A 12,583-nucleotide genomic window follows, 5' to 3' on the forward strand; every position below is an offset into this window, starting at 1 on the left:
GAGAAACAAGTTCCAGTGTTTTATTTCACCGTAGGATGACTATAATTAGTAATAATATATAGTGTCAAATGGCTAGGAGGATATCGAATGTTCTCAACACAAAAAATAATAAATGTTTGAGATCTGATCACTAAACATTACACGTACAGCACTATGTACCCCATAAATGTGTACAATCATTATACATCAATTAAGAAATAAAAGAAAAAAGAAAAAGCATGATATGGTTTGATTCTGTGTCCCCATCTAAATTTCATCTTGAACTGTAATCCTTGTGTCAGGGTAGGGACTTCCTGGGAGGTGACTGGATCATGGGGGCGGTTTCCCACACGCTGATCTCATGATAGTGAGTGAGTTCTCATGAGATCTGATGGTTTAAAAATGTTTGGCAGTTGTCGCTTTGCCCTTTTTCTCTCCTGCCACCATGTAAGACGGCCTCACTTCCCTTTCGCCTTTCACCATGACTGTAAGTTTCCTAATGCCTCCCCAGCCACGTGGAACTGTGAGTCAATTAAACCACTTTCCTTTATAAATTACCCAGTCTCAGGCAGTTCTTTATTGCAGTGTGAAAATGAACTAAGATAAGTATATAAAAATCGTTATAAAAGTAAACATTTATTTAGAGTTAGAAAAGAAATCTCAATATATTACAATTTAAAAATATGACAAATATTACAAACATCACAGAATCCAGAAAAACCATAATATTTGTTATTAACTAACTGCTTGATTCACCTCTACAATACTTTCTTACTTACGTATTTTGGCAGCGTACTTTGATTTTTCTGTTAATGTGTTGACTTTAAAAAATCATTTTCCATGAAGAAAATAGAAATGTAATTCAATCTTATAGTATGCTTGACTTATATTTATTATTTATTATTGATAATTGGGAAGAATAAAATATTCAACTCACAGAGATATATATTTTGTTTGTAGTATTGCTAAAGGTTTGTCCTCCACAAAAGAAGAAATTCTGATAACTCCTATTTTACATGATAACCATTAAGCAATGAAAAGCAAATGGCCAGCCACAGTGGCTCATACCTGTAATCCCAGTACTTTAGGAGGCCAAGACAGGAGGATAGCTTGAGCCTAGGAGGATATGAGCCCAGGAGTTCCAGATCAATCTGGGCAACATAGTGAAACCTCATCTTTATTTAAAAAAATACAAAACTTAGATGGGTTTGGTGGTATGTGCCTACGGTCCCAGCTACTCAGGAGGCTGAGGTGGGAGAATCGCCTGGGCCCAGGAAGTTGAGGGAGCAGTGAGCTGAGATCATGCCACTGCACTCCAGCCTAGGTAACAGAGTGAAACCCCGTCTCAGAAATAAATAAATAAGAAAAGCAAAGAAATATGTTTCAGTTATTAAATATATGTCGTTATCAAGTATGTTCCTAAAAAGAGAGAATTTCCAATTAGATTAGACATCATGAGAATGGGATCTTCCACTTAATTTTTTTTTTTTTTTTTTTTTTTGAGCTAGGGTCTCTCTCTGTTGTCCAAGCTAGAGTGCAGTGGTGTGATTATAGCTCACTGCAGCCTCAACTTCCCAGGCTCAAGCAATCCTCTCACCTCAACGTCCTGAGTAGCAGGGCCTATAAGGCAGGCACCACTAGACCTGGCTAATTTTTGTATTTTTCTGTAGATACAGGGCCTCACCTTGTTGCACAGGCTGTTCTCAAACTCCTGGGCTCAAATGATCTGCCTGGCTTGGTCTCCCAAAGTGTTGGGATTACAGGCGTGATAGTCAGTAGTCCCTGTCCCTAAAGTCAGCTCATGCAGGACACTGTGAGCCACTCTGCCTGGCCTAAAATTTTAAACATCTGATAATTGGGAGAAATTTTCCATGGACTAGCTCTGGCTCCACATGCCTCAAACCTTGTGTGTCCTCCATGGCTGGTAACCTTGTGGTGCCAAGCACTACAAGGAACATTTGCAGTGAGGCAGCCTCTGGCCCTGTACTTTCATGTCTCAGTGCTGGCTGGGTGGGCCCAGTGGACAGTCAGAGCCTGCCTAGAAGCCACTCCTACACCGGGACAACTGGCATTAACCACGTGGAAGTGATCATGAACCACAGAAACATATACCAGTAAAACCAAATAAACGTGTCCTCAACTAAACTTCCCTTCAGCCACATCTCAAAAACATATGTAGCTGCTCCAGCTTCACTGAACTACAGAACTCTGATATAGGAAATTTCTACCTGGATTAGATGTAGGAGTTTTAACAAACTATAGCAAAAGTATATTATTACTGTAACTTTTATAAAGCAGATAACCATGTGAATACATTGCCAGGGTTCCTCCCAGTCTTGGAAGAGACTGATGAAAGTGATGGGCTAGGAAGATTAATCTCTCTATTTCAAACTCTTTTTTTCTATCCCAGGGCTTCATAAGCCCATAGGCATTTAAGCACCTGCTTCAGAGGAGTAAGCTGTATTTTCTTTGCTTTTAGAGGATGGGGTCACTAAGCCTAAATGCCACTGGTCCACTTGGGGGCAATTATCCAATTCTGATCTGACCCCAATTATTGCTTTTTACTCTATCATGACTAACTAGGAAATTAGCCTAACAATTCTCATGAAAACGAGTGATTGTGCTTTTCCTGTCCTTTTAATACCCAACTTTGTCGTAAAAGAATATTTTTATGCTTAATTTAGAAAAAAAATAACAGTAATATCAGAATATTCACCATGTAACAAGGGCTTATTGCATAAAACAGATTTTACATATTACTGTGTTTAATCCGCACTCTACTGTCAAGGAGGTCATATAGCTATCTCACCAAATGCAGCAACTGGTTAAGAAAGGTTAAACAACTTGCCCAAGATCAGAAACTTGTAAATGAGAGAACTCGTTTTGAAACCTGATCTGTTTGTCCCTAATATCCATGTTCTTTTATTCTACTTGATTGTCTTGCTGTGGCAAATCAGAAGAGGGTACACAGATATTCAAAGTGACACAGTGTTCTAGTGACAGTTCCTCTTTAAGGAATTGGAGATGACCCACAATCAGGGAGTGGAGGGATGAATAATCCTTACTCAGTTTGACTTTCTTTTGTTTCTGTCCTGTATCATTCCTGCCTCAGGAAGTGTGGTCTGGGTTGGGATGTTTTCTTTTTGATTTTTTTTTTTTTTTTTTGAGATGGAGTCTTGCTCTGTCGCTCAGGCTGGAGTGCAGTGGTGCAATCTCAGCTCACTGCAACCTCCGCATCTTGGGTTCAAGCGATTCTCCCACCTCAGCCTCCCATGTAGCTGGGATTACAGGCACCTGCCATCATGCCTGGCTAATTTTTTGGTATTTTTAGTAGAGACAGGGTTTCACCATTTTGGCCAGGCTGGTCTCGAACTCCTGACCTCAAATGATCCTCCCGTCTTGGCTTCCCAAAGTGCTGGGATTACAAGCATGAGCTACTGCACCTGGCGGGGATGTTTTCTTTTTTTTTAAAAAAAATTTATTTCCTTTTTTATTATTATTTCTTTCAGGGATGTTTTCTTCTTGCGTCATAGCCCTTATTTCTAGTCCTAGAAACTCTTGGTTTTTACTTTTCATCTCCATAATGTTGACGTTCTCTGCGTCTCTAACTGGGGCACTGAGACTGTTTTCTTTCTGTGACTTTGTCTATGGCCAATATCAGCATTCATCTTTTCAATGACAATAGGAGTGGGGAAGCAGGAGGGCACAGTGGAGACTGCCAAACTAGAAACAGAATTCTCATCGCTAAGTCCACAGTTGGCAAACTGTGTACCACAGTACCCTGTGCACCACAACAAATTCACAGGGACATTGTGAATTATATGTTTAAAATATCTAAGGGAAACACAACAATATTTAACATCTGTTAAATAGCACATGAGCCACTAGTTCAAGGTAGCGTATACTTTCAAAATTACACCAGGTTACATCATCTCTTGATGATATTCTATTTTATGAAGCTGTTTTTTTTTTTTTTTTAAATAACTGTGTTGATAGCAAATATCTCACAAAAGTCAGTGTAGAACAGGAAATGAGGGTGGTGGTGTCCAATCTGCTTCTCAGGTTTCAGAAGCTGAAGCTGTCCAGGGCCCAGCAGGTGCATACAACCTATGAGTAATTGTGACTACTTTAAAATAAAATGATATTATTCCTTCTTCCAAATTATGCATTCTTTTCAAACAGCTTATAAATTATTAGGACAATAACAGTAATACTTATTACATTGTTTGGACTTAACTACTTAATAAACAGAACTGTCAGATATCTCTGGAGCCTAGAGGGGCTTTGGAGAAATTACTGAAGGCACCAAAGATGCTGTGAAGGGAGAAACCTTGGAAAACTGTCCTAGGAAGTTCTTCCTGTATAATGTGTAGGGGAAGGGGATTCAGTTACAAAAAGAGTAAAAGGAAGGCTGGGCAGGTAAAAACAACACATCTCCTTTATAAGAAAAAAGCAAGTTAGTCGTATTTTAGAAAATACATTTTGATTTCTTTGCTAGTGAGGCTGAGCATGTTTCATGTTTTTGTTATCAAATTATATTAGCTCTTATATACATTGTCTTTTCATGTTAAGTACTTTTTCTTCTTTTCTTTTTCATTTTCTTTTTTTGAGATGGAGTCTCACTCTGTCACCCAGGCTGAAGTGCAGTGGCACAACCTCGGCTCACTTCTCCTGCTTCAGCGTCCAATGTAGCTGGGATTACAGGCATGCACCAGCGCATCCGGCTAATTTTGTATTTTTAGTAGAGACAGGGTTTCACTATGTTGGCCAGGTTGGTCTCGAACTCATGACCTCAGGTGATCCACCCACCTCGGCCTCCCCAAGTGTTGGGATTACAGGCGTGTGCCACCATGTCCAGCCAATAAGTACATTTTTTAAAGATTAGACTGGGAACGGTGGCTCACGCCTGTAATCCCAACACTTTGGGAGGCCGAGGTGGGCGGATCACCTGGGGTCAGGAGTTCAAGACCAGCTTGGCCAGCATGGTGAAAACCCCCATCCCTACTAAAGTACAAAAATTAGCCAGGCATGGTGGTGGGCGTCTGTAATCTCAGCTACTCAGGAGGCTGACGCAGGAGAATCACTTGAATCCTGGAGGCGGAGGTTGCAGTGAGCTGAGATCGCGCCATTGCACTCCAGCCTGGGCAATAAGAGTGAAACTCCATCTCAAAAAATAAAAAATAAAAAAAAGTCATTAAAATTTACCTGACATGAAGGAATATTTGTGATGGGTCTGGGCAGGAATGGAGTAGTGAAAGAAGTGGGAATGGGAAAGAACACTTCCAATCATTCTTAGCCATGATGAAAATCTTTTCTCTGTAAGTTCTCGTACACTTGAGAGAGTCTGAATTTATTTCTCTTGCAAAAACCTTCAAGCCCTTGCTCTCTCTCTTCCTGGCAAAATCTGACCCATGAGTGAGCCTCACTCCTGCTTTCCATGACCACACTGGGGGCAGGAGCCTACTGAGCAAATTCCACAATGAGCTGAATTGGAGTCACCGCACATTCATGATGATCACTCCCAGCCATACCCTCAGCACTGCCCTGCAAACTCGCTCAGCTTCTCTAGAAAACTTGCTCTCATTCTCTGCAGCTACCTGTCTTTTTCACTTTCTTCTAAGGAACCACACACACTCCCACTACCCACCACCCACTCTCAGCAATGAATCATGCCTTATACTCCAGAGAGAAAGCAGTCTGAAAGGTGTTTCGACCATCAATCAAGAAACACCTTACCTCCAAATCCACCAAATGCCTGCATGTGTACCTATCTTCTCCTTCTTCCCCCAATAAAAATGAGGAACCAGCTCTTCCTTCTTTTGTCAAAAGTTGATCTCAGGGACACTGAATGCCTGCCATCCCTTCCTTCCTTCCTTCCTTCCTTCCTTCCTTCCTTCCTTCCTTCCTTCCTTCCTTCCTTCCTTCCTTCCCTCCTTCCTTCCTTCCTTCTTTCCCAGGACAATATTCCAGAGGTTGCTTCCTCTCTGCACACACCTTTGCTCCAGCAAATAGACATATTATATCACCCTCCAAACCCTCTTTTGACCCAGCCTGACTCCTGTGCACCCTGTCTTCCCATTTCCATCAGAGGAAGCATTTCAAAGGAGCCTTCTATTTTCCACATCTCAGTCACCTACTAGGAGTAGACAAAACTCCTCAGTGTGTTCAGAGGTCTGGAGAAATGGCCTTTAGTACTGACCGTATTGGAATCCTTGAGCAGATGCCTAAAAATCTCCATGTTTATCAGTTGTGTCAGTTCGTTACTACCGTTCCCAGGGAAAAGACATAGGAGATTCTTCCTCTGGTTTGTTGTATTGTTTGTTTTGTTTTGTTTTCGAGATGGAGTTTCGCTCTTGTTGCCCAGGCTGGAGTGCAATAGCGCGATCTTGGCTCACTGCAATGTCTGCCTCCCGGGTTCAAGGGATTCTCCTGTCTCAGCCCAAGTAGCTGGGATTACAGGCACATGCCACCATGCCGAGCTAATTTCATATTTTTAGTAGAGATGGGGTTTCACCATGTTGGCCAGAATGGTTTCGAACTCCTGGCCTCAGGTGATCCACCTGCCTCGGCCTCCCAAAGTGCTGAGATTACAGGTGTGAGCCACCATGCCCGACCGGAAATTCTTCTTCTAATTTGTTGTAAACAGCTCTAAAACAATCAAACTTTGGTGATTACCAGGGACTGAGGATGAGGGTGCAGGGAATAAGGGGTGACTGCTTAATGTGTAAGAGGGTTTTCTTTGGGGTGATGAAAATATTTTGAAACGAGTTAGAAGGGTTGATTGCCTAACACTGTGGATATAGTGAATGCCACTGAATTTTATACTTTACAATAATTAATTTTATATTATGTGAATTTTATCTCAATAAAAAAGGTATTAAGGAAAAAAGCTTATCTAATGCTCTCTAGCAAAAAAAAAAAAAAAAAGCTTTACAATTAACAAAAAATAAGCCAGACCTGGTGGCATGTTCCTGTAGTCCTAACTACTTGGGAGGCTGAGGAGGGAGGCTCCCTTGAGCCCAGAGGTTCTAGGCTGCAGTCAGCTATGATGGTGCCACTGCATTTCAGCCTGGGTGACAGAGCAAGACCCTGTCCCATGTCTCATATATATATATATATATATATGATTTGGAAAATTGTTGTTTGCACATGAGGCACTGAACATTGAAAACTCTCTCTCTCTGTATGTATATATATATATATATACACACTCTCTCTCTCGATATATATATATATAAACTCTCTCTCTTTCTATATATAGAGAGAATATATATAGAGTATATATATAGAATATATATATACTCTATATATATCTAGTATATATAAATATATATTTATATAAATATATATCTAGTAAAAATATATAATATACACATATACACATATATATTTCTGATAGGCTACTCATTGGGGAATGAAACAAATAATTAATTAGATAGGCTGGTTCTTGTACAGATGAACAGTCTACTGCACATTTTGTTTTCTTGATAAATAGAATGTTGGGCCATGAAGATCCAATAATACAAATTTTCTTAGTATATAACTTGGCCTAGTGTCTGTTATTCATTCACATTAGGGCCATAGGGAGGTAGATAAAACAATTTTTTAAGATATATGAAAAAGTACATTTCATTATATTCCTATTAATCAATTTGGATAATTGTTGTTTGCACATGAGACACTGAACATTGAAAACTCTATAAAAAAGTGAATTATATAAAACATGGAAAGAAGAGAAAGAAAAAAGCTATAATTATCTAGCAATTTCCAAAATATTTCAGCCTCAGTTTCAGGCCTCCTCCTTTTAAAGTGGAGAAGAGCTGCACGCTGGGGACTAATTTGCATTGATAACATGCTGTGCCTTAATGGACCCTCTGCAAAAGCTGAGACTGTGAATGGGATCAATAGTGCAGATTCTTTACTAAGGCTTTTTAATGCATTTAACCACAACTGGGTATTAGTCTTAATAAGCTTTCCAAGCTTTGACTATTATTGTTCCTTAGAGTATTAATAAGAAATACAGAATTGCACATTGTATTCCCATTAAATAAGCAAATTCTTATTAGAAATTATTATGAAGCTAATTATTTAGGAAAAGAAAAGCCATGCTCCTGGTTGGGAAATCATGCCATTATACTGCCAGAAAATGAAAATACCCTTCATTCTTGGAACATCTTCTCCGAAGCAATGTCTGAGTATATTTCTCCAATCTAAATCAATTATTCTGCTTCTCTGCATGAGGGTGAGCAAAGTCACTTACCTGCATGAATTTGGCCTTTCTGGGTTGAGAGGCTTCCCCAAGGCCTGGAGGAGATCTGCAAGGCTGGCCAGTGGGTTGTTATGGAGTTGAACTCTTCCACTGGGGGTTCACTGTTGCAGCTGCCGTTGACTGTCTGCTGAGCTCTGGGCATGTCTCATGTACTCATTCATCCCTCACAAACAACAACCCTACTTAGCAAACATGAAAACAGTACACACATCTAGAAAGTGGGAGCTAAACTTCAAACCCAAGTCGATACAACTCTTAAAGCCTTTATTCTTTCTAAGGCATGAACCTGTCTCTGCTGGGAATTAGCAAAAGGAAAAATTCCTTTCTGGCTTTAAATATGCAGGAATGAGAGTAGCGCAGAGGCTTCCTATTTTCTGAGAGGTTGGCTGGGTCTACACTCAGTTACCACAGAGGACCTGGGAGGTGAAAAGAGAATCTGTATTGGTCTCTTCCTTCATATATTAGTTGAACTTGAAAAGAGAAGTAGAGTCATTAAATTGGTTCCCTGACAGTTTCTGGGAAGAGGTAAATATTATCACAGTTTTTCATTTAGACAATGCCAGCCCAGAAATATTAAGAAGTATCTCTCATAGTCAAGGGAGTGGTAGTAGGGTGCAAGTGAGAAGCTGGGTTGAATTGACATTTTAGATTTCTTACTGGGCTTTAATTGCTACACCATATTTTTAAACATTAAAATGTCTCCTAAGTGTTTGGGCAAGAAGTTTTTAAACATCAAAATGCAATTCTCTGCCTATTAACAGTCATTTAATTTAGAAGTACCTAATTGAGTTTTCAGATTTTAAAGAACTTATGGACTGGAAACTCATATGCCATATTTCAGCCCCAAGCTAAATTTTTATGGGCAAGTTATAACCTTTCTAATGGACGTTGAACCACTGTGACTTTTCCTTGGAGGTATAACTACAATGATCCTTTGCTTGAGTTTAATCTCCACCTGGACTTGAATCTGTAATGAATCATCAGCCAGAGTCTATGTTTCCATCTCAGGAAGACAGCTAGGTGAAAAGGTCAAAGAAAGTTGATCTTTTTTAAAATGGTCCCAGCAAAAATATCTCATTTAAAATCTTCTGGCCAGGTGCGGTGGCTAATGCCTGTAATCCCAGCACTTTCGGAGGCCGAGGTGGGTGGATCATGACATCAGGAGTTCAAGACCAGCCCGGCCAACATGGTGAAACCCCATCTCTACTGAAAATACAAAAATTAGCCAGGCGCACTGGCACACGCCTGTAATTCCAGCTACTCGGGAGGCTGAGGCAGGGAATTGCTTGAATCCGGGAGGCGGAGGTTGCAGTGAGCCCAGATCGTGCCACTGCACTCCAGCCTGGGCAACAGAGTGAGACTCTGTCTCAAAAAAAAATAAGTAAATAAAAGAAAAGAAAAATAAATAAAAAATAAAATCTTCTGTAAGTTGGCATTTTCCTTTCTTCTTTGTATCAGTGCCTGTGCTTTGATGAACAGGAGAGAATAAGCATTCTGGTTTACATAAAATTTGTTAATGCAATTGGCATCAGGGCTTATGAAGCTTCAGAAAACAAAGAGGTAATAATATTATACTTAAAATGTTAGATTTTATGTCAGATACTGTGGGCATGTTTTTGAACTAGCGTGACTTGATATGTAGTCAAGGGACACTTGCATATAAAGGAGGATGGTAGTAAGTCACAGGCAAATTAGTGATGCATACAGATTTCTATGACTAAGCTTAGTCCAAATGTTTCTACAAGAAATGAACTGCAAACAGGCAGGATTCAGGCTTCCAAAGATGTAACCACCCAAAATGCCTACTACAAAATAGTGTGTCTCAGTCTTCATAGTTTTATTGTAGTAATTTGAAAGATTAAATTACTACATTTAAGTGGAACTTCTAGCACAATATCTGACAAGTATTGGAGGCTGTATAAATATTTGTTGAGGGAATGCATGAATAGATGAATGAATAAGAAAGTGACAGAATCAAGCAAGTTCCTTTTGTGTTGCATTGACTTTTAATAAGAGTTTTTAAGTTAAGTCTGAAAGTGCTCTCAAGGTGAATATGACTGCACTACAGAAACAATTCTTGAGCAAAATGAGTTTTCTCTGAAAGAATTCCTGCATAGAAAATTACTGTTGGTATCCTCAGAATTTGTTTGGCAGAAACACCAAGGAATTTCGAGGGTAAAGACAACCTGGCTTTTAGCCTCAAGAAGGACAGGTATAGGTTTCCAGGTATGAGGTTATGAATGCAAAGGAGAAGCACCTGACATGAGGGATATCTTCACATTTGGATGCAACCAAATGCCAGTAATACTTCTGAAAGCTTTTCCTGTGGACTGATGAAGGTATAGAAGCTGTGGGTTCTATATAGGACTCAGGACCTATGCCAGGACCTAGATGATGAAGCCACTATGAGGCCATTCATAGTTGCCTGGAAAGGCACTGAATCCCTAAAACTGAACATGTGGAGTGTAAAAGAACTGCATCATGGATTTTGAAATCAGACTTCTTGAATTTGAATAAAAACTCAACCAGTAGCTATGATTCTTACTTGAGTTTGTTGAGACTCAGTCTCTTTATGTGAAAAATGGAGGTAATAAAACCTACTCTATAGAGGAGTGAGTGACTACATGTAAAATGACTAGTCTCTTAGTGATTAGCTGGATAAATAGTAACAACTGACATTATTGAACAAACACACTTCTACTACTTTAGACAGTTACACATTGTTCATTGTGCACTTACTATAAGCCAGACGTATGCTAGGTATCATATTTAGTGTTGATTAAACAAATATGGCCTCCATTCTTATGGAGTTTACAGTCTAAGAGAGAAGATAGATATTAAACCAATAATCTTTAGGCAGAAAATTCAGAAGATATAAAATGGCCTTTGGTGATCCAACAATCCAAGCATTACCATTTCTAACTATTTGTGACTCTTTTCTTTCCCTGGTCTCCTTCTCTTCTCATGGATGGTAGGGAATTTCAGAAGAAATGTAGGACTATTCACTTCTCTAGTCATAACAGGTTTCAAAGTTACAGGCTTCAAGAAAGCTTAATTTGGGTTATTCAATATCTTGATCAACATTTTTATTGCAGCAAATAGAATTTTCTCCAACTAGCATAAGCCGAATGGTATGTCCTAGGAAGTATAAATAATTCCCAAACTATTGCGAGATCTGAGGAAATGGGTTCAGGCTGATTTGCCAGAAATGAGCCTCAAACCACACTGCAGAACCAGACCATTAAGAATGGTGCATAGAGGTGACAGATATTGATCAGGAAGCTATGAAATAAAGAAGTCGCCACCTTAGCTTCCAGGTGCAAATCCACGCCTCTCTGCTACAGTCTACACCAGCAAAGTGAGTGCCTGTACCCTGCCTTTATCCCCATGTGACTCAGTTCTAGATCAAAGTTTTGTGTGAATGCATCTAATTGGAAGTGCCCAAAGCACATGGAGAGCTGCACTGCAAAGACGATTGGCAGATGTGGTATCAGCTTTCTGGCCTTGGAACTTGCACAGGGGCCTGGAGTGGGTATAGAGCAAGGCAATGCATAGCATCTATCAAAAAAGTGACTGGTAGGAACAGGTTCATTGATTGATCTAGGGCATCTCTTTATAAGAAGAGCAGATTCTCTTGCCTCTTCAACCATTTCATTGGCTTCATTGCAGAGGAGCTACCCTTTTTAACTGTTTAGTACCCTGATTCAGTTCAACCTATAATAGATGTTGTCATTCTCTGGGTCTTGCAATCCTTTTGTAGTAAACGCCTGGCCTGAGAGAGGTGATTTATTAAGAGAATGCTATCAGCATCAGATGTCAGTTTTTTTATGTGCATGGAGTTTCATTACCGGTTTTGCCATTTGCTAGTTAATATGACTTGCAGGTGCAGCTGGTGAAATGGCTCTAGAAATGGAATGTAATTTCTGTGGCTGATCCAAATCTTTCAACCTCCTGATTTGTTTATCAAAAACCAAAACTGTTAAGAAGAAAGTTAAAAAGCAGGGAAAAAAATTTTAAAAAGCTATCATTTGTCATAAGTTCCAAAACAGAAGTCTGTGTGTGTGCATGTGTGTGTGTTGACCAAATTTATTTATTTATTTATTTATTTAACTTTTTTTGAGATGGAGTCTTGGTGCAGTGGTGCAATCTCAGCTCACCGCAACCTCTGCTTCCCAGGTTCAAGCGATTCTCCTGCCTCAGCCTCCCGAATAGCTGGGATTACAGGCGCATGCCAGTATGCCTGGCTAATTTTTGTATTTTCAGTAGAGATGAGGTTTCATCATGTTGGCCAGGCTGGTCTCAAACTCCTGACCTCAGTGAATCTGCCCACCTTGG

Source organism: Hylobates moloch, unplaced genomic scaffold, assembly GCF_009828535.3.
Source record: "Hylobates moloch isolate HMO894 unplaced genomic scaffold, HMol_V3 SCAFFOLD_2, whole genome shotgun sequence".
Taxonomy (NCBI): domain Eukaryota; kingdom Metazoa; phylum Chordata; class Mammalia; order Primates; family Hylobatidae; genus Hylobates; species Hylobates moloch.